This window comes from Prinia subflava, chromosome 5 (assembly GCF_021018805.1).
Source record: "Prinia subflava isolate CZ2003 ecotype Zambia chromosome 5, Cam_Psub_1.2, whole genome shotgun sequence".
Lineage (NCBI taxonomy): Eukaryota > Metazoa > Chordata > Aves > Passeriformes > Cisticolidae > Prinia > Prinia subflava.
In genome coordinates this window covers 21,455,992-21,475,754 of record NC_086251.1, presented here as the reverse complement: position 1 = coordinate 21,475,754, position 19,763 = coordinate 21,455,992, and the positions used below count along the sequence as shown (strand labels likewise).

Genomic DNA, 19,763 nt, shown 5'->3' with positions numbered 1-19,763 from the left:
CCAAGAAACTCGTGCTCTTCTAGAAGGGCGACTCAGGGCCAGACGTAGTAACAAAGTATAACAACCTCCTTTCTTTTGGTGGTTGAATGTTACCCTGTTAGTGATATTTATTAAAAATAGCAGAAGTTGGGTAACTGTGTTTTGTCTTCTGCTTATTTATGTTCTTTAATGTCATCATGGTAGCATATGTTACTATGTTTAGTCTTTCTTTAATAAATCTTTGTTTTACTGTGGCTCTTTTCATCCCTTTGCAATCTATAAAAATATAGCTGCTTTGAGAACAATCAGGAAAGCCCGGTTATAACTTCAATGAGTTTTTCTTATTTACTGCCATAATGAATTTTTAGAAAATATATACATATATTCGACCAAATTCTGATCAGTTACTGGCCTAAGTCTTAAGTAAAATCAGTGCACTTGAAATGAAGAGTTGTATTTTTGAATAATACTATGTATTGTTTTCAAAAGGTTTCTTGCAATTCTCCTTGGTGAGTTAGTTATTTGAGCAAAGATTATACTTTCATATTGGTGATAATTTTCTTGTTCTCTTTTCCCCCCAAATCTTCATTTCCTTTGTAATGACCTTTTTCCAAACCCTCCTTAGCACTTCATTTTTCTGTAGTCTATATCCAGAAAATGAGAGCATTTTGCATCTCTCTTCTCAAGGGAGGAAGGAAGGGAGGGAGGGAGAAAGGCAGGCAGGAAGGCAGGCAGGAAGGAAGGAAGGCAGGAAGGCAGGCAGGAAGGAAGGCAGGAAGGAAGGCAGGAAGGCAGGAAGGAAGGAAGGCAGGAAGGCAGGCAGGAAGGAAGGCAGGAAGGAAGGCAGGAAGGCAGGAAGGCAGGAAGGAAGGAAGGCAGGAAGGAAGGAAGGAAGGAAGGAAGGAAGGAAGGAAGGAAGGAAGGAAGGAAGGAAGGAAGGAAGGAAGGAAGGAAGGAAGGAAGGAAGGAAGGAAGGAAGGAAGGACTCACTCTCTTTTTGGTATACTCTTTTGGGAAGGAAGGATGGATCTCTCTTTCTGGTATACTCTTTTGGGAGCATAAGTGCATGGCAGGTGAGGTTTTCCAGTGTAAATGTAGTAGATGTAGTACCTAATTATAGTCTTTGAAATTTTGGATGGGGCTGCTTGCAACTTATTTTTCCATATACCTTGAGAAAGTTCATTTACTCTGGTTCAATTTCCTTTGCTATCTGCTTTGGCACAGTTAAATTTATTCATTCTGTAGAAAACCCTATTATATTTTTTTATAAAAATGCATGAAAAAGTCTTTTTGTCTATTGTCTATTTACATGTCCTTGAACAACTTAAAAGCAGACTTCTCACAAGAGTAAGTGAGAAAACAGACATGTAAGTCTGTGCTTCTGGTACTCTTCAGTGAGTTTATTTTCAGAGAGTTTGACTTAACATTTAAAAACATATGTAATTGTGATCATACTTTGTAAGGGGAGGAAACACCACATGCTCAAGTTTTGCTATAATGATCATGATCTGTGAAAAATGAACATACATATGGAAACTCATTTCCAATAAGCAACTACTTAGTTTTGGATTATATTTGGAGTTTATTTGTATTACAATAACTCAGAGGAGTACAAATTGAGATATTTGATGCTAACTACAAATTTACATTACTATGTGGAATGACAGAGGGAAAGGAACTAAGAAAATTGTTTATAGCTCGCCTACAAATAGAAAAAAGAAATCCCAGATCTCTGTTTACTTCCAGTAACTTTCTTCCTTGTGCTTATTGAATAGTTTTCCCCTTTTTAGTTTCTATGGGTATTTTCACTGTTAATAACTTGCTTTACAAAATGTTACTCTCTTAACCAGCAGGTTGTTTTTGAATAATTCCTATCATTCATGTTGTTGCTCCTATTTTATTTTGTTGGACACCAGTAATCCTACAAGCTTACAACAACCCAATCTTTATGTATGTAGCTCTGTTGGTAAGGAATTGAGTGGAAGTTAGAAGTTCTGGTTTCAGGTTTATGTTCTGTCAGAGATCCCCTGCACATCCTTTAAGGACAAAACATAGCTAAAGGTCAACTTAATCAGAAAAAAATGGAATGAAGTGATTAAGGCATATTGAGATATCTTAAGTCATATAGATTTATTGTGTTTCATGCTTCAGTTTGATTGAGAAATAAATGCAAGCTCTTCTATCTGAGTTCAGGGTTGGAAATAGTGAGACACAAACCCCACATCTCCACGGTGTGACTGCAGGCTATGAATACCTGGCATTTCTTTACCACATCATTTGAGAGAGCTTGTTAAGCTCTTCAGGCACATGTTTCACCATCTCTTCCTCTCTCTCTCTCTCTCTCTTTTTTTTTTTTTCTTACTTTTTGATTGGAGGAGATTGCTGTGTTAATAGGGACATAAAATAATTTCAAAGAGCAGGTGGAATAGAACTGGAAAGAGAGTAAGTATTTTCTTGGTGTAGCATAGAGATATTTTCTGTGACATCCTCAATTTTGCACTTATAATGAAGAAAAAAAAAACCCCACAAAAAAACCCAACAAACAAACAAACCCCCCCCCCAAAAAACTCTGAAGAAATAGTCTTTTCCATGCAAAGCTGATGCTAGCTCACGGAAATACAGTCCATATCCTGTTTCAAACTAACAATCCCATCCAAAACCTTCCATATGGTTCTGCTTTGAGTCTCAGACACAGCAGCTCAGCTTTAATCTCCATTTCCCTCAGAGCTTGGTTGATACTAGAACTGTTGGTGACCCAGAGAAGTAGCACAAACTGTCTTCATGTTAAGTACGAGCTGCAGGCTGCATGAGCACTGCAACCTTCCACAAGCACCTAAAATTTCAGGGTGAAAAAGCTTATCAATGAATCAAGCCAACAGGGAGGGCAAGAAATACCAGTTCCTATTACATCAGTAGCTTCCTGCAGAGACTAAGCTTTTGTTTAACAGGACCTGAGATTTGCTTAGTTCCCAAGCAAAAACAAAGAAGGCAGGTACCTCTCTGCAAAACCAAGGACTGTGTCCTTCACTCAGACACTGACATTACATGCTTGGAATCCACTGTTAGAAGGAAGGAACAAACAGCTCTTTGTTTCTTCATTCTCCTTATGGACATTCTCATAAATAAATATATAAATGAAAACTCTCCAGAATCAGTATAGACTAAGAAAGCTCTGTGGAGGTTGCTAGGCAGCCAAGGCCAAAGGAGGAGAAAGCAGACAGGTCTTTGAAAAACAGAGTCAGTGGCTTATGGGTTATCCGAAGTCATGATTTACTCAATTGTCTTTTCTCATAAACAAGAGAATGTAGAATTTATTTTTCTTTAGCAAATGAACAATGTGTTTAAAAGATTTGATTAAAAAAGGCCTGGTTTATGTCTCATACCTATCTGTGTTTTGAAGCTATGAAATTTTATGCATGATTATTATTTCTAATATTTGCTTATTTCTGATGCAGCAATTTGATGCAGTATATAGAGGCTATAACTTGCAAAATATTTATCAAATTGATTGATTTTTAATCTTTTTTCCCATTTTAATTTTTACTGTGGTGTGCATATAAGGCTCTAGAAGAAGAAAGTTTCCGATGCTGGAAGGAATGCCTTGTCCTCACAAGACGTACACAGACATGTTTTACTGTCACTAATGACAGGAAAAGGCCTAATTTCTACCACCTTGCCCTGTGTGGTGTGTGATGAAGCCACTGATTACAGAATTGCAGAAGTAACCACCCTCTTCCTATTACTGCTAAGTGAGCAAAAATACAGGCATTTCTAACAGGCAAGGCAAGGTTGTCATCTGCAAGATTAGGTGATCACATTATTGACTAATTGCTGCCTTTGAAATCTCTGTTTGGATTTGTGCCTTAAATGTCTTCTTGAAATTAACTGTGCCTTCAGCACTTCTGTCATACCTACATGCATTGAGGGGGCACTGTATCCTACAATTCCCCTCCCTTCTCAGATTGTGTGTGGCAGCTCTAGATCAGGATTTAGTCTACCTGAGTTATTCTCGCTCAGTGTCTTCAGTTTATGTCTAGAGAAAAGTTAATTGCTGTATCTCAGTTTCTCAATCTGTGTTTCTTCCACAGGGTGGATGCTGTGGGGGGGTCCAGGCAGCTCTGTGGAACAGTCTCCAGTGGGCTAGTAGGATGAGAAGGTCCAGGGGTAGTTTGGGAAGCGAGGAGAAACATCACCTCCCGAGACGGTAAACCCTCCGAAAAGGTAATTCACATTAGGATTGTTATGCAAGTCAGCTTTGCAGGCTCCATGGATGTGCTGGAATGCATGGCAGAAAACTAGTAGGGAAGGGGAGCACTAACCTTTGTAACCTTTGTTGTTGTCTGACTGTTCATACAGCATCTCCTGAATATCTTTTCAGAGGTTCTTAAACTGTGCTCAGTTTCAATTCCCATCCTTGAGTGAGAGAGAATTTGGATGTTGTATCTTACAGAGGTTTTCTTATTTTCTTGTGGACCTGTTAGAGAACATAAATCACAAATTTACAGTAACTTTTCAAGAAATTCCTTATATAAATTAAAACCCTGAATGTACCAGCTTATAAGCCTTATAACAATTTAGCACAGTAAAATGTTCTTTCACAGGGAGAGCTACTTTTTGAATTTTGACATAATTTATTGGATTCTTTCAATTTCACCTTAGCTACTCTGCTTGTGGATACTCTCTTTGTACCCTGAAACCTTAATTATGGATGCTTTTGTTCCTAGCATTCCAGAAGTCCAAGAGAATGTGCAAACTAAAAATCCCTCATCCCTCAGAGTAACTGTAATGCTTCCTCCTTCATGTTAAAAGGTAGAATTGAGCCATGAAGCATCAAAACATTTTCTGCTGTCCCAAAAACCTAGCTATAGGTGTATTTTTGAGCCCAGTTAAATTATCATATGTTCATGCTATACACTTATTTCTTGGTTCTCAGCTAAAATTAAGTTTGCTGAACAAACAGATTTTGTTCACTCACCCTAAACCAGTCATTTCCCATGGTACGTTTTGAAATATCTGACAGGCTGCCTTGCTTCTTTCCTTTATTAATGTGTCTTAATGTATGCAGAGTGCAAGAAAAATAACAATGGAAAATCACACTGGTAGAAAATAAAATGGGATTTTTGATGCAAAAGTTTTCATAAGGATCTATTCCCACATCTCACGAGACATCGAAAAAACATAAAATATCATCTAATGGGGAAATATTTTTTCTTTGCTCAGTATAGATGTTTTGGCTGGTTGAATACTAGGTTAGGCTTTCAAATGTGTCTGGAAAATACCTTCCTTTTTCTTTTTGATGAGCTCCCCCCAGCTCCCTGACATTCATTCATTAAAACAGTTCAGAGAATTCACTGCTACAATTCATGAATTTGTGACAGAAGAAATGTTTGATACAGGAAAGGGAGGCCTTGCCTCCTGCATTTATACATGTGGTTATAGTTTTCAGCTTATGATACACTTTTCAACAATCTTTCACTCAAACATGTTGCTAATCAATTCAACCTGCCTTCTCCAGACCTAATTTGGTTTTCTATTATCTAGTAGAAATGAGTTTATGTGGCTTTTTTAGTGAGGGCCCAGTACTCTTTACAAAAAATTGCACCAATTTGTCTTAGGTACTTTACTGTAAACAAAAGAAGGAATAGCTTGCTTATGGTTGGAACTGGTCTGAGATCCAGGGGATCCAGTGTCAGTCTCTTGCTGTGTTTCACGTGTCTTCTTGGTTGCATTTTTCTCCATGCAGTGTGGGCAGACTCTCATGGATCTTCTGTGATGTTCCTTTGTTGATGCTTTAGCAACAATTCTTTCTTGAAGGAGAAAAAGAATCTTTGCCCAATAGTTGAAGGTGTCCTTAAAAGAGCTTTAAACTAGATTTGAAGGTAGAAAGGGACAAAACCAGGCTCACTAGAGAAAAGCCCGGGGGTAGCATGCCAGTGTTTGTGGGATGTTTGTGTGCAGCAGGTCCTTCAGAATGCTCGGAGGTGTGCTGAGTACACCTGAGCACATTTGAAATGCCTTTGTACTGATGCACACAGCATGAGCAGTGTAGTGGGTTGACCCTGGCCAGATGTCAGGCACCCGCCAAAGCTGCTCTATCAATCCCCTCCATAACTGGATAGGAGAGAGAAAATACAAAGAATATTTAATGGGTTAAGGTAAGGACTGGGAGAGATCACTCCCCAGATACCATCATGGGCAAAACAGACTCAAACTGGGGATAATAACTGAATTTATTAATAACAAAATCAGAGCAGGATAACGAGAGGTAAAACAAATTTTGAAAACACCCTCTCTCCATCCCTCCCTTATTCCCAGCTCTACCTCCCCCCATCCAGCAGTGCAGGGAGACAGGGAATGGGGGTTATAATCAGTTAATCTCGGGTTGTTTCTGCCACTGCTCAGGGAAAGAAATCCTTCCCCTGCTCCAGCATGGGATCCCTCCCAAGGGAGATGTCTCTCTATGAACTTCTCCATTGTGAGTCCATCCCACTGGCAACAGTTCTCCACAAACTTCTGCAATCTGAGTCATAAGAGCAAGTGCAGGATTCTCCCCTGGGGACAGGTCAATGTGGTTGTGCATAAAAATCAGAGGAGGAGTCTGGAAAGCAGCCCTGCAGAATGAGTTCTGGAGAACTGGGTCAATGGCAAATTGAACATGCAGTGCCCTGGTAACCAAAAGCTGTGTCCCGGGGTGCATCAGGCACAGCATCGCTGGTGGGGTGAGGGAGATTATTGTCCCACTCTACACTGCAGCCCCACCTTGAGCACTGAGGGCAGTTTTAGGGGCCTCAACAGAAGTACATCCACCTATTAGACTGTGCCCACAGGCAACCAGCACGGTAAAAGCCCTTGAGAGCAAGACTTATGAGGAGCATCTAAGGTCCCTTGGTTTTCCAGCTTGGAGAAGACTGGAGTGACCCATTGCAGTCTGGAACTTCCTCAAGGGGGGCAGCAAAGGAGAAAGTGCTGATCTCTCTCTAGTGACCAGCAACAAGACACAAGGAAATGGAATAAAGCTGCACCAGGGGAACTTCAGACTGGGGGTTCCTCACTCAGTGGGTGGTTGGTCACTGGCACAGGCTTCCCAGGGAATTGTTCATGGCCCTAGGCCCTAGAGAGCTCAAGGAGCATCCGGATCCGCATCTGTTTGTCACATGATTTAGTTTTAGGTAGTCCTGTGAGAAACAGGGAGTTGGACTTGATGATCTTTTCAACTTTAGATATTTTGTCGTTCTATGAATCCAACCTCAATGTCATAGAGAATCATTTGGATTTCAGGCTCTACACTGGGAAAAGAAGTTACAACCCCTCAAGACAAATATGGAAAGAAATTGAAATTAGAGGGGATGACGTTATGATATCTTCATCTGCAACATATTAGGTGAAGTTTGAACTTCTCCACTCTTAAGACTCCCTGAGAAATTGGAAGCCTAATGGATTGATGTTTCAGGCTCTGATTCCCTGCTTAAATTGTGTTTCATGTGAACTATTCTTGAAATGCCATTTTGACTGAAGGTAGGGGAAGATAAGAGTATCGTTTTAATATAACTTGAAATCTTGATGGTAAAAGGTAATTTATATTTTCACTAAGAGGCTTTCATCTTCATTGGACTCTAGTGATATTGATCTGATATCAGTACTAAGCATCTATCCTTGAATTCTGACCAGATTCGGCTTCTGGTGTGAATGACAAATGTTTCACATTGTCCTAGCAAATATAGCTCTTTCTATGTGTTTCTTTGCCTGGTCAGTTTACAATTGGCTGCACTTTGCTGGTCTGTTTGATCAATATTTTCTTTTGGTACAATTTGATGTATGAATGGTTCTGAATTTTCTATCACTGTGTCCCTTTGAGGGTATTTATAGTAAAGTCCAAGTAGTCAGTGCAGGGTTTGGTTTTGTTTCCTGTTTTGTAACTGCTGAGAAACCAGTTGTCTTCTATGATTTATGGAAAAGTCCAAACCTTTCAAATTAAGTGAAGTGGATACAGCTTCAGAATTAATTATGTTCTTAAACATAATGAAAATCTCCATTTGAAAATGATGCATGACCCAGAGTTTGAAACAGAACAGAAGAAATGAGATATTCAAATCAAAACAGAAGCTCTTTTCACCTAACAAATCCCATAGTCATGTTTAGAACAAAGCTTGTCTCTTGAATGTCTGTGTGGGCAAAACTATCTCTACACAGCTGGAGATTAATAAGACTACAGTTACAAAGTGTGAGCATGCAAAAATGACAGTGCCCCTTGCCAGCAGGCAAGGCAGCACCAAAAGATCTCAGGGGTTTTGTCTTAGAAGAAAGAACCCTTAGACAGAACCAAAGACAATAACCCTTAAGAGTCAAATAGAGACAGGACAATTCAGCAGCAATTCTTTCAATATTTCACAAAAGGACTAAGACTGTGACATGACAAGGATAGACCATTGGATCTCTGAAACCATCTGAGAAATCAAATATGAAAGATGAGCTCCCAGACAGCCTTCACCTGCATCACTGAATACCATTTAAATTACTCTCTCCACAGCTGATAACACTGTTTATAATACATTTCTTATGCTTCATATTCTTTTTGTTTAAACTTACTGTGTGAAATTCTTCTTTCATTAAAGAACAGTTGAAAAGCTGGTCCCCTTAGTGTGTCAGAATGCCAATGATTCGGTCTCTCAATTTACTTCTTTTTTTCCTCATCTCTGTAGGGTTGGACTTCGTTCATCTGCCCTTTTTTCTATTTTTTTTCTCTGTTATTATTTAATGTAATTCCAATTATGCTCCTCTTTGATAAATTATGATTTGACATTTCATTTTTCAAGTTCTGTTGTGGTATGTGGCAGAAAACTCGTCATCTGCTACTGAAGGAGAACAGTTTGTGGTATTAGCTCTTTGTAAGACTGGATTTTCAGGTGCCTTCCTCTGAATATTGTGGTTCCTGTACTGTTCCAGAATTATGTCCTGCAATTTTTAACACTTTCTTTAGTGGAAATTTTGCTTTGACTTCATTAGAATAAAACTGTGTGGAAGAGTTGATCTGAATACCAAATAGAAATTCTTTTTCCCTTATTCCCTTGACATATTGGGGATTTGGTAACGTAAAATTGATAGCAAAAAACTCAGCTCCAAACTACTTTAAACTTTTTCTTGCAAAAGAGATCGTATTAAAGCAGGGTGAAGGGGAGGGAAAGAATTTACTCTCAAATGCATGAAGTACATCACTTTTTATTGAGGTGACATTTGCATCTGCTGTAGAAGGCTAGATCTCTGAGAAATTGTTAACACACCAGAAATCGGATGCATAACATCTTTTGTTCATATCCAGTGTCTGCTGTAATATTTATCATGAAGTTATTGAAATCTGAGAGATTGAAGAACTGAAGACTAAACAGCCTGGATTAGGCAATATGACTATAAACAAAACAAACGAATACACTTTACATACTCAGGGTGTCTGACTGCAGCTACAACTTCCCAGGACATTTAAATCCATACCAAAGCAGATGGAGATGGAAGTTGCTCTTGTGGAACCTCATAAAGTGAGGGGAAGAGACAGAGTTCAGGTCTATATGGCCTTTGAGCAAGAGCTCAAACATTGAAAGAAATGTGCATGAGGGATATGAATGAAGCATACTTGTAAGCATAGATTAGAATGGCGTTTTATGGTGGGTTTGGGGGTTTATTTTTATCTCACAATGCTCTGTTTGCTTAAAGCCTTAATCTCAGATTTTGCTAGGCATAACCTTTTTCTATGTAAGCCTGTCTTGTGTTGGGGAGCAAGATGTCTCACAGCAAGACAGTGGGGCTGTCAGCAGGGCTAGGGGTGAAAGGTCAGGAGAATATGTATGAGTGGAAAAGGAGCTGCACCTCGAGATGAGTGCTGAGAGCACTTCCTACTGCTCTGTTAAGCATCGTTGTGGGAGCTGTGAATGCCAAGTATCAGCCTCTGGGAAGGAATTCCCTCTGGCAGAACAGTTCTCTGTTCCTCCTGCTTAGAAGCAGATGGCAAAGAGGAAGCTCACATCACCAGGCAGACCTGGGTATTCTGTGTCTCTGTAGGCTGAAGAGCTGCTTTAATCCAGGAAGTCATTGTTCTTTTCAGTCATACAGATATTTCAACTGACTTAGAAAAACCAAAAAAAAATTTTGAGGATAATCCCTGCACTTTTTATGTAAAGTAAAAGAGGAGTACAAACAAGGCTGATTTTATATGACATGGAACATAGCAGCTAACAGAACTAAACTGTGAATATATTTCTAATATATTACAGCATTACTTTGTATTGGCAAAGTCTATTATTATACTTTGTCATCATATTATTTCTAATAGTTTTCTAACATTGTTATGTTATGGCACTTCCTTTGATACTTTATGAAAAGAGCTATTTGAGCACAAAATGAAAGAGAAGTCTATATCATTCAGGTGCTGCAATGAGGGAAGCAATATATTTAATCCTCTTGTTTTACAGCTATTGACTTCTATTTCTTTTAAAACTTTTTTATTGGGCTGAATGCAAGAGTATTTGACTTCGGAGTCATTCACTCCTCTAGATACATGAACTAACCCTCTGTACACAATGAACCTCTGATGAATACAGAAAAACACACTACATCAGGACAAAAATGACAGCACACTGGTTAATTTATTTAGTAACCAAGCAGCACAGATGTGCTCAACTTCCCTGAATATTGATTCTATAGCAGAATTCCATGTTTAGAAGCAGTATAATTGAAAATGAGTAGGTAATTTATCTTTGCAACTTCTGTTAGGTCGTTTCTCCAGTTTTAAAAAGAAGACAAAGATGCCGCATTAAGAAAGTTGGTGGATAGAACTTCTTCCCTACTGTCTTTGATCTGGAAATCTGGGCTATTTTCCCCTCACAAAGCTCCACTTAGTCTATTTGAATTTATTATTGCATATCTTTATAGCTCTTTGAGGATCTGAGATACTACAATTGAACATTACCTTAACATGTCTAAACAGAGAAAAGCTGTCTTAGTTATGGACATTGCATAGAGAGAGGCAAGGATGGTCCTGTCTCCAGTCCCATACACTGCCTTAAAAATAAAGTAGCATTTTTTATAGCAAGGGATTTATAGCTAAACTAGAAAACCTTGTTCAGTTGCATAAATATCCCTGTTTACTTTTGCTAGGAATACTAAAGTTTTGGCACCACGCAGTCTGCTATGTTTTGAGTAATAAGCAAGAGATCTTCCTATTTCTTGTGTCCTGATCTCTTCAAAGTATATATTAAGCCTTAAAACCAGCTGCTGAGTTCCATAATAATAATTAATGTTGGCAAATATCCACTAGTGACAAATCTGGGAGCTACCATAATCCATTCCTTTACTGCAGCTAAAAGTTTAATTTAAAATCACCAGTATGAAGAAAAAGGCCTCTATAAGTAGAAATTGTCATTTGATACTGAATTGCTGATCATTTAAAAATGTAGTTTCAAGGAAGAAAAAGAAAAAAAAAAGAAAAGAAAAGGAAAAAAAAGAAAAAAATGAAAGAAAAGGAAAAAAAGAAAAGAAAAGGAAAAGAAAAAGAAAAGAAAAAAAAAGAAAGGAAAAAAAAAAAAAAAAAAGGCATGGTCCAAAAAGAAAAAAGGTGAAAAATGAGGCTTGCACACTGACTTGGATTGATCTGTGCTAGCAATAGCAAATTCAAACTGCATATAAACTTTGTGCATCCTGGATGGTTGCAGAGTGAAATCAATGATTCACTTGCTTACATCGAAGTTCTTATTTACCTGATTAGCAGCAAAAGAGTAGAAAATGTATGCTGGGTTTAGGTATAAGCAATGACACCATTGCTGTGCCTCTGTATGTCAGTCAGGTGATCAGAGAGAGCTCGCCAATGAATGTCTCGAATATCATTTGATCAAGGTGGTCAAATGATGGTTTGCATCCTTTCTTAGCTCCATGTTTGTGAAGTATGGTTTCGTGGCTATTTTCTTCTGTAACACTCCCAGGCTTTTTTCCTTCTGTTCAGACAAAATGCCACCAGAAATATGTTTCTGATGACCTTTCCACTGTCCCAGTATAACAGGCTGATGAGATTCAAATAACAGCTGAAACCTAATAAGAAAATCTGAATAAACAAGATGTACAGCCATTCACAATAGGTGTATTTTTAATCTTTTTATTTTCTATTTTTTCTTCATTAAAAACCACAACATGAATAAGGTTTTATAAGGTGAAAAGAGAAATCAGATTTTCGTGGGGTTTAATCGGATGTGTGAGAAATGTAAAGCTAATCTTTTGTTTGGGAGTGCTTTGCTTGAACTTATTGGCATGCATCTTCTTTCTATTCTGCTTTGCTAAATGTGTTCTTCAGCTTCCTTCATTTATGGCTATGGAATATTAGATATTACTTATCTTATTTGCCAAAGTTTCATATATTCCTGAGCCAAGTGTGAACAGAGAATTCTCTGTAGTAGAGTCTAATGTGGAATTTGGTGAGAATTTTGGAGTTAAAACTGCAAGCTATGCTGTCAACAGAATGAAATAACAAGGAGACTTTTTTCTGTCAAACTTAGAACAGACTTCCTTTAAAAATTATTCTAGGTTCTCATAGGATATCACAATTTTCATCCCTCTATTTTCAAATTATTAATATCATCAAGGAACATGTAAAAATGAACTTAGGGATCATTCAGATGAGAAAATTTTGTTATTATAATGAAAGATTTAGCTTCTGTTTTTAGTCTCAGAAAGGGATTTCAGCATGTTTTCCAGACATTTGCTACTTTAGATCTCTGAAGTCATGACAGAACAAACAAGAAAATAGGAAAAAGTGAACATTTTCAGAACACAATGGACTACAGCAAACATAGCCTGATCTAAAACCTCTTAATTCTGATGGAAAGACACTCTCTGACTTTCAAGAGGAATGTTGGAGCTTTGGCTTTATGATATATTGCCTGTTCATGCAGGTATATGAAGACTTGATACACACTTGAATATTTGTTTGTTTTGCTTTCATGCTAGCTTGGACAGAAAATTCTTGAGTGTTGATTAAATTTTATTAAATTATTTTAAATTTGATTAAATTAAATTATGTACGGATTTTGATTCTTTCTACATTACTACAGATAAAGCATAAACTTCAGAAGTGTTGTTAACAAGTGAAATGAAATTTAGGATGGGCTAATTTAGACTGCAGAAGAGCTGGGATTTTGCTACAATAGTTAAGATTTATTTTGAAAAAAAAAATTAAATTATGTCAGTTCAGAGGGAAGTTTCAGAGCCATTGACATATGGTGCTTAGAACCATACCTGCCACGCTGTCATTTCAAAGACTTCAAAGTTATTATCTCCAGTGCCCTGCAGATGAAAAGGACAAATTCAGTCTCATTATTGTACATTATGTTCTTCACTTGAAAAGGTTCCATATTCCCTAGTCATGCCTATGAATTTGGTGCATGTAAGGAATTATATTGAACTGGATATGTAGACAACTGTGTTGATCCTTACCCTTATATATAATCTTTATTAATTATTCTGAGCATTAAAATGAAACTAAATTTATGAGATTTGTTGAAGTTATTAATGTTAACTTAATTTGGAACTTCTTAGCTTTATTATTTTATTCAATTTTTTTAATGATTTTTGCTGTGTTATTCCTATGAAAGTGTGCCTGCACAATCCATTAGCAGCTCTACCTTTTACTTTCTTCCTTTTCTGAACCAGACATTTGGCATATTTCACCTTCTTTGTTTGCCCTCATCAAAAGGAATTTAGTACATATGTAGGAATTGCTACGAAAATCCTTTATATTTTCAGTAAAATGTGGGAGGGATAGAATGGTTATACTGCATACATCAATATAAATATTATTACATTATTCTCAAGTGCGTGATCATGTTTTAGTCATTCCTTCCCTTACATTTACAATCCATTCAGACCTTGCCTTATTTGTTGCAGAGTATGACTTGAAAAAGGCATTTTGGGATATTTTTTGTCCCATTTGGGATATTTGTCTTTGCTATTGAAAGAAAGGGGTTTTTTGTTTTTGGTTGTTTTGTTTTTTTTTAGTTAAAGCACATTGCTTGTGTTTTAGATATAATACAATTTTCCCTGCTATTATTAGGAATTTAAAACTCTCAGTGAATACTCAGAACTCCCAGTATAAACAGCTGGAGATCTGCACACGGAGGGGAAGCAGACTATTGAGTTGAGCTCAGCAATGCATCTGATAAAGGAAGGTTCTTCCCTAGACCTGATTTTTTTTCCTCTGACAGCAGGTAGTACAAAAAGAAGGGATGTCAAGGACTAAACACTCCTGATGCCCTGACTTGTGCTGCTATTTGCATATTTTACACTCCATCAGTTTCTCTCCAAAAGAAAGAGGTGTGCATTTATAATATGACATTTGGTTTAACTTGGTATTGTTTATATAAGCTAAAAGGAAAATTGATTAGCTTTCCAATTTTTTCCCCTTGCAGCTCTGAAGATAAGTTTTTGGTCTCCTTTGATGTACTCTTACTCTGCATTTAATCAGTGCTTCTGTATTTGCTTTGTCATGTAGTTCTACCCTTGCAATCTTCAAGAGCCTCATCATGTTTAGTTCTTTTAAGAACCTCATGGAAGGAACTGAAAACAATTCTTCTTGGACACAATTCTGCCATCATCTCATTGATTTTGTCTGCATTAAAATGATGATTTTTTTTATTATTATTATTTCTTATGTTGCTGACTCATCCTGTCCTTCTCTACTCCAGATATGTACAGTGGTTTCCATACTTCCTCTGTCATTCTGTCTTCCACACTGGTATTCTAGTTAGTAATTAGTCCTTGTCCTTGTATCCTATAGCTCTATTTACACTCCATCCTGGTAGAGTAGCACATTTTGCTTAAGTTTATTCTGTCCTTGTTGTTTGCCCCTATGGCTGTTAATGGGGTTGCAGGATGAAATAGAAAGATCTATTTTAAAAGAGTTCTGCCTTTGCAGAAGTCTTGTTACTAACCTGAGAGTTATAACGCGCTTTCCCGGAAATCTCTGCAGTGAGTGGAACTGTACCAGCACAACCAAATGCGTGTTCAGGGGATGGAAACCTGGCTGGGGACACAGGAGGCAGGATCTTCCGGAGAAAGACACTTGCCAAGAGAAATGGCTGTGGAACAATGGCCTATTCCCTTGCCATCTCTCCTCAGATCTTTTACTTTATTGATTACATTTAGCTAACTTTCTGAAACTTAAAGACCCTCTCAGCTCATCTGTTTTGGCGTGATCTTTGCTAATCAGTATTAACAAGTCCCTCCAGGACAGGGGAGTGAAAAACAACTGCGCTTATTGACTTCTTCATTTTGGAGGAGCTGAACTGTTTCCAGCAATTAAAGGTAATTTGAGTTTTCTGGGAAGTGTAAAAATTGGAGTAAGTAATAATAGTGTCTCTTATTTCACATCTCTGCGGGGACTGAGCTGTTGCTCACTGATAGCTCTCTTTTTTAACCTTTGTGTGACCTCCAAGGGATTTATGACTCACAGTCAGAGAAAACAGTACTAATCTGGTGCCCCGCTTGGTCTCAGATGTCACCTTTCTGTGAATAAAATGTGTCATCTGCTCTTCTCTTGTGCCTCTGCTCCTTTGGAACACCATCAGGAGAAATGCAACATGGAGTATTGGTACTACTAGGAGATTTGTGGCAGGAATGCCAAGCCATGCACGCACAGAACTTGTTAAGCAGTTCAAGTTAACTAGGCACAAGTAGGCAGAAGCCAAGGACGTGAGAATGTCCTTGTTGGACAGTACCTCAGGACAAGGAATGACAAGTGATGACATAAAGATGGTGCCTTCTTACCTAGTTTTTTGCTAGTACCTATCTTTACACTCTGTTTTACTGACAGAGATGTGTGTTTCATAAAATTGTGCCAAACCTGTGTTGCTATGGGAGGAGCTGGCTCCTGTTCCACTGTAAGGATTGTGACTTGTCAGGAATTCTGTATTTGGGGAGGATGATGTAAAGCGCTGAAAACTGTTGGGCTTGGTTTCCAGTCTAGAGTTTGGGATTGTATTACTTACAAAGAATGGGTATTCTTCCCTATCAGTGGACAAAAAACACAGCAGTTTCTCCCTCTCTCTTTTTTACTTTTATTTTTTGTTGTTGTTTGATTGATTTGCTTTGCTTTGTTTTTACTTATATTACCCACTGAGGGATATAGACTTGAAAGTGTGCTTAATTTTTTTCTCAGCATCTTTTTGGAGCTGATCCCAATCTGGCTTCATCTCAAATGTTCTTGGTCTTATTGTTTATAAAAGTGATTATTAGTAAATTTTAAGCTTTTTCGGGTGCTGCAAGACATCCCTCAATATCAGAGTATGGGTTCAGTATGATGAAAAAAAATATCACGTATATTCACTGATTTTTTTTCCAAGTTTATAGCCAGGTAAAATTTGATACTTATGTGATATGACTATAATTTGAAATTAGTTCAATCATGAAGTGTTTTCCTTCTCCTTTCTGAAGAATACAAGGGATTCTTCTTTTCTTATGTTTTATTTCTTGGTTTCTTTTCTGTCATTATTTTCATTCATATAATATGTTCACATAACAAATGAATTTGACAGACCTGGCTACTACAATCCATATGATGTGGAAAGTGTTCCAATATAACTTGAAGGGAACAGGAGAGAAGCCCAAGACAATCAGACAAAGTTTAAACCTTTGACCAAAGTCAGCTCCTGCAGGGCATTGTACACTCCAACACATCCCACATCTCTTGAGAGGAGTTAATGTACCTTTCCATTAAATACCTGGTTTTTATGAGCCCCAGAGCACTCCCACAAGTTTTGCTGTACCACTTCAAGTAATGACTGATACTGTGAGGGTCTAAGTACTTTTATGTTCTGTTTCAAGTCGTGAGGCTTTAGGGCCACCAGTGCTTTCCAAAATTCAGATCTCTAGTTAAGTGCTGCAGTCCATAACTTTTATGTCAGAAGACTTAGATATTTGGCATATTATAAATGTAAGAGAAAAACTAGCTGCATTTTGAAACCAAGATTATAGAAAATTATTTTCTAATAATCTTTGCGAATGCATTCAATTCTTTCTAGTTACAGTGCCTATTATACTCTGAGCTCAGAAAATGCCTGGATATATACATAACTGAGAAGTTAATCAGTGGTGCTGCTTTACTCATGACCTTCACATGCAAAAAGCTGGCTATTGGGGAGCTAGAGCCTCTAAGATGAATAATGACAAAATAAGAGGTGGTGTTTAAAAATACTGTGATTTGGCTTTTTTTTTTTTTTTTTTTTCTTTTGAGTGAAACGAGAAAAACTAATATGGAAACTTTGATTTCATATTGGGGTCTTAGTGACAGCATGCTTTAATGTGTGTCTTCAAAAAGTGTGGTGTTTAGGAGAGGAACCATGACCAGACTTGTGTGGACAATAAGTAACAAGTGATCAGTGGTGAATATCTAGCATTGAAAAGAATGAGAAAGATGGCAAGCAGAAGAAGGCAAGATAGGCGTTGATAGATACTGTTTGTAAAAGAGCTCTCTGGTAATCAAGTTTCAGAGATTTGGAATTTTAAAGTTTTAGCTGCTTTTCTAAGTGATATATGCAGTGTGGGAGATGCAATTACATTGCTGCAAGCAAAGCTGCAGCAGAAATATATGCTGTAGATAAGTATTTAAAATGACAGTGGTGTGTGCATAGAAGAAACCTGACAAGTTGTGAAAATTGGAACTATATCACGGTATCGCTTCTTCCATGATATTCTGGGAACTATGTTAAAAGGAAACAGGAATCATCCTAATGGAACATGATCTCTTCTCTATTCCAAACTATTATGAACTGAATCTGACTGGCTGCTGCACTTGTGACATTTTTTAATCCAGTGTAATGGATTCCATCACTTGTCCAGGCAGCTGTTGAAACCTCCCATTGATTGCAACCTGTGCCATCTTTGTATCCGCCTGTTTTGCGTTTCAGTTGTCATCGCCACCTCATTTTACCTCTTGTGATCAGGTAGGTGGGTATCTAGCAAATGTATGTTATGAAAATAGTTCACGTTAGGCTGTTGTCTCGGTTGATAACTAAAACACATTTGAGAGATAAAACTTGTTATTTATGTTCCAAGTTTTCCAGGCTCAGTATGTTCATTGCTTCTCACTGAATTTTGATCCTCTATTGCACTTACTTTTAAATCTGTGATGGTCAAAACCCTCTTTCATGGATAGAACATATATTTTTCTTACTGTCTTGTTCATAACAGAAAGTTGAAGCCTTAGCCCATAGTCTTCAAGAGAACTGAGGAGCCAAATTTGTTCTTTTGCCACTTTTTTGTGTATGTGCTCTTGGATATGTTGTTTAAGCTGACTAAATTTAATGGTATTTAAAATGAATACTATCATACTTAATTCACTGGATTATTGTGCTCTAATTAATGAATCCTTTGAAAAATCCTTTGAAGTTCCCATTTATAAGGTGCTTTATAAATATGCAATAGTCATAGCAATAAATTTGTTTTGTTTCCTGTGTTTCAGCCTAGTGTCATATGGATTTGGAATTTGCTACTTTGTTTTACTCTCCCCACATACAGAGCTTCCTTTTGTGGGTCACAGCTAAGTTCTTTCACCTCTCAGATCCATCTCTAAGTAATGATTGTTTCTTGTGCACAGATGTATCAAAGAGAATTTTAAAGAGTTATTATTCATATTTCATATGTACACTGGAGTCCTTCGTTCTAAAATAAGCCTCTTGAAGAAGGTAGATTATTTTCCTTTCAACCTTGTCTGCAGTTTGGAAGCATGCAGTGAAAATGTGCTGTTTACAGGTGAGGGATATATTCTGCACTCCGCGGCTTAAAGAGGCCTGAAGATGTGGAATATTTTTAATATGTTTGGTACCATAAAGTGTTACCCCGGAGCCCTGCAGGTGGGGTCTCACCAGAGCAGAGAAGAGGGGCAGAATCTTCTGCCATGCCCCGCTGCCCAGCCTGCTTTGGATGCAGCCCAGGACACGTTTGGCTTTCTGGGCTGCAGGCACACTTTGCTGGGTCTTGTTCAGCTTTTCATCCCCCGGTACCCTCAGCCCTTCCCAGCAGGGCTGCTCTCAATCCTTTCATCCCCCAGCGTGTATTGACACCAGGGGTTGCCCTGACCCAGGTGCAGGAGCTGCCACTTGGCCTTGTTAAACTTCATGAGATTCACTTGGAAGCCCTTCTGCAGCAAATTGTCCATTTCAGTTTCCTTTCTATATTAAAATCTACTCCAGTTTCTTATGTGACAAGAATCCTATGTCACAATGTAAGTACATCTCATACATAAGTAAAAACATGACTGTATTAAGTACTTTTAAGATCAGGACCAAGGAATGACATCTTCATCCTGTGTTAGAGCAAAATACTGCATTTTATTTATATATTATAGATTTTTAGATCACCTTATTTTCAAAATATTCCTCTAGAAAGTTCATAAGAATGAGTAACTAGGACAATTTATGAGCTGAAGTGGCTTTTCAGAAAGTTGCCAAGTTATTGGCATCACTGACAATTTGCCTGGCACTGTTATATCTAATGCAAGATGACTAACTTCGTTAGTCAGTGGAGATATTAGCTGTAGGAGGGACAGACAACTGAGGCTACAGCTCTTTACCCAACTATTGCTTAATCACTTCTATTTATTGGACAAGAAAGAATTAAATAATATTCATCTATACAAATAAAGTTGACACAAATTTATGTGAGTTTACAAAACTAAAAGAACAGAATAGGCAGAACCTTCGTAATATGACTGAGAACAATATTAGCGTTACTTGAGTTTAGGGAATAAAATGGGG

The 19,763-nt window shown here is 37.8% G+C and overlaps 1 protein-coding gene across 8 annotated transcripts in view; it reads left to right on the top strand.

The window, feature by feature from the left end:
• Positions 1-19,763, top strand: part of LRRC4C (leucine rich repeat containing 4C) — a 476,199-nt gene that overhangs the window by 420,342 nt on the left and 36,094 nt on the right. For 5 of the 8 annotated variants that reach the window (XR_010080531.1, XM_063398337.1, XM_063398335.1 and 2 more), the window contains one exon: positions 4,068-4,200. The gene's annotated coding sequence lies outside the window, so the exon portion shown is untranslated. Of the gene's footprint in view, positions 1-4,067; positions 4,201-7,273; positions 7,361-10,459; positions 17,952-19,763 lie in introns of those variants that run through there. The other 3 variants (XM_063398336.1, XM_063398341.1, XM_063398340.1) reach the window with 3 other exon arrangements.